Below are 3,369 nucleotides of genomic sequence, written 5' to 3'. Positions count from 1 at the left end.
CTTGCGGATAAATTAATTAATTTATTTGATTATATCGTCAGTTCTTTTCCTTTTTCTTTTCACTTCGGTTTGTTTTGTTTTGTTTCTCTCATGTTCCTAGCCATAGTTATCTGATAGCTAAGAAACGTTAACGCGAGGATGATGGTGCAAAGGAGACTCCGATTTTCAAAAGTCAATTATAAACTGGTGCAAAGGAGACTCAAAATCCGATATTCAAAAGTCAATAGACTAAGGTGGCGTTTGTTTTTTTGTCTGAAATCTGAATAGATCTGAATTAGTATGAATTCTGAACAGATTTGAATGACTGAATCTGAATAATATGTATATTTTTTCGCCTGAATATCGAAAAATAAGTATTAAGTTGTTTTTTTTTTCAACTTAAAAAACTGAAAATATGTACTTTTACATTTGTATTCTTATTAAATTTGAATGTCACATAAATAATATATTAAATACCATAACATTTTAACATTTATAAGTAAAACTAATGATGAGATTATTATGTAGGGTAAATGTCTATAGGTCAATTTTGGGATAGACATGAAAAATAAATTATAAAGCAGGGATATTTTTGACATTAGCAAGTAATTGACTTAATTCAGATTTCTCCATTAAGTAAAAGGCTAAAAAAATTGGCTTATTTTATTAAGTCAAAATTATCTAAAAAGTCTCATTAAATTATAAAAACAAACACCTCTAATTAACTTAATTAATTAAGTTAAGTCACTTTAAGTCGTTAAGTTAAAAAACAAACGCCACCTAAGTCCTCATGTTTCTGTGGGCCCGTGGAAAAAGAAATGCAGAATATCTCAATTCTATTTGCGGAATTAAAGTTGGAAGAACTGTGGTCCCTCATTTGTTTTAACAATTAAAAAAAATAGAAAAAGGAGAGGAAATAATAGAGGATTCGATTACCCCTCTTCATCATCCCATTCTTCACTTCATAAAAAGAAGTCGAAAGTGAAGTGAGAGAATTAAGATATTTTTTAATAAACTCTTGAATGATTAGTAGGTGAAAGATGGGATATACTGGAGTTTTGGATAGTGAGTTAAAATACATCAGTACTTTCATTAGTAAAATTTTATCCTTTTATCTTCGGCGATAAACGTAGACTAAAAGTCAAACAAGTAAATTCTAGTGTCTCCTATATGATTGTCTCTTCTTAATTTTCTCAATTTCACTTTAGTTGTGTGCCTGCTTCACCTATCAATATCCCAACAGGAACTACAGGACATTTATCGATTGGGATATAAGTGGAAGAAAAACCTACAAGAGCTTACTAATTTGGCAGATTTAGAGCTGGTGGGCGTAGCCAAATAAGAACTTACCATTTGTTAGATTTAGAGGAATCGACTAATTTTTAATTTTAAAACTAAGGGATATTATAGTCGAAAATTTTACCTAGATGTTTGGAAACTGAGAAAATCAGAGAGAAAAAGAAATAGAATGAGCTATATTTACTTTTTAACTTTTCACACTAAGCATTCTGAGCTCGATTTATATCAGCTGAGCTTTATTAACAACTTTACTAACAACAACCACCTGAATCTAATAACATTCTATCATAAGTTGTCATATGGCAATTAGTTACAACTAATACACATGCTGCAAATTCCCTTACACATTAACTAATAGCTTGCCAGCTTGCTTATCCTTAACATCCCCCCTTAAGCTCATCTTGGTGAAGTAAGGTTGAACTTGTCTAGCAAGTAATGGAAAGGATGATAGGTCAATGCCTTGATGAGAATATCTTCAATTTGATCAGAGCTGGAAAGATAATGAACTTGAAGATTGTTGAATGAAACTTGGGATTACATGCGAAGGCTATGGCACTTTGGTTACCATGTGATTGGAATGGAGGGAATAGGAATAACAATCTTAAAGGAATACCTCTGAGGCAGCCATTGCTAAGGTTTTATACTAAGACTTAGTACTTGATCGAAAGACAATAGCTTACTTTTTAGAGCACTAAGATACCAAGTTAGGACCAATAAACATACAGTAACCAACAACGACCTTCTATCATTCCTGTTACCTACCCAATCTATATCACTTAAGTAATTTATCTGCAAGTTACCATGATGATAGAGCTGCAGTCCAAGATGAATGGTGCTTTTAAGATACCTAAGAACCCTTTTACAAGCTTGCTAATAATTAATGGTTGGAGCTGTGAAGAACTGAATCAGTTTGTTAATTGGGAAACCAATTTTAGGTCTGGTCAAATTAACATATTGAAGTGCTCTGATAGTGCTTCTATACAAGGGACTATCAGAAAAAGGCTCACTATCAATCTTGGTGAGAGGAACTCTAGAAGCTATCGGAGTTTAGCAATGCTATCTTGCATTCCTGCTTTGCCAAATAAGCCAGCTATGTACTTGGATTGAGAGAGATAGAGTCCTGATTAATCTTTGGTGACTTGAAAACCTAAGAAATAATTCAGTTCTCTAAGAACTTTGAGTGTAAAAGTGTATTGCAAATCACTAATGATTTGTTGTATCAGCTGAGTGTTTGAACCTTGATGATGATATCATCTACATACATAAGAACAAGTAGCAAATGACCCTAAACTTTTCTTGAAAAATAAAGAGACATTTGATATGGAGTTAGTAAAATCCCATTGAGCTGTAAGTGCCATTTTAAGTTTGTCAAACTATGCTTTAGCTGCTTGCTTGAGGCCATATAAATCTTTCTGTAATCTACAAACATGATTAGCTCTGGTGCTGTCTATAAAACCTCTTGGTTACTGCATATAAACTTCTTCAGTCAAGTAACCACTAAGAAATACATTATTGATGTTAATTTGTCTCAGCACCTAATGATTTAACATAATCAGACTCAAAATAACTCTAATGGTAGTAGATTTAACAAATGAACTAAATGTTTCATTGTAGTCTAACCCTTGAGTTTGGTGAAATCCTTTGGCTACAAGCCTGTCTTTGTACCTTATACACTACTATCAAACACTCATTTATTGCCAACTACTATAACAAGATGTGTAGGCTCAACAAGAACCCAAGTTTTATTATTCGTTAAGAATTGATATTCTTCTTTCATGACTTTACGCTGCATGGAATTTGTTATTGCAACTGAAACACTGGAAAGCTTTGTTGATTTGGCTAAACAAGCAGTTATATAGGTTTAGGCTTGAAAATCCCTGTCTTAGATCTGGTGATCATTGAATGACCATGGACAATGATTGTGGAGAGGTTAATTGATGAATTTGTAAAGAAGTTTGTTCTGCATATGAAGAAACAACATGTGATAGTGAATATAAAGTTGAGTATATGGATAATTGTGGAGGTAAAAGAGAAGATTGGAACACAGTTGTTGTTGAAGATTAAGATTTTGACATATCAAGTTGAATTATA

This window comes from Citrus clementina, unplaced genomic scaffold (assembly GCF_000493195.1).
Source record: "Citrus clementina cultivar Clemenules unplaced genomic scaffold, Citrus_clementina_v1.0 scaffold_5, whole genome shotgun sequence".
Classification (NCBI taxonomy): domain Eukaryota; kingdom Viridiplantae; phylum Streptophyta; class Magnoliopsida; order Sapindales; family Rutaceae; genus Citrus; species Citrus x clementina.
Note: the sequence above shows the minus strand (reverse complement) of the source record.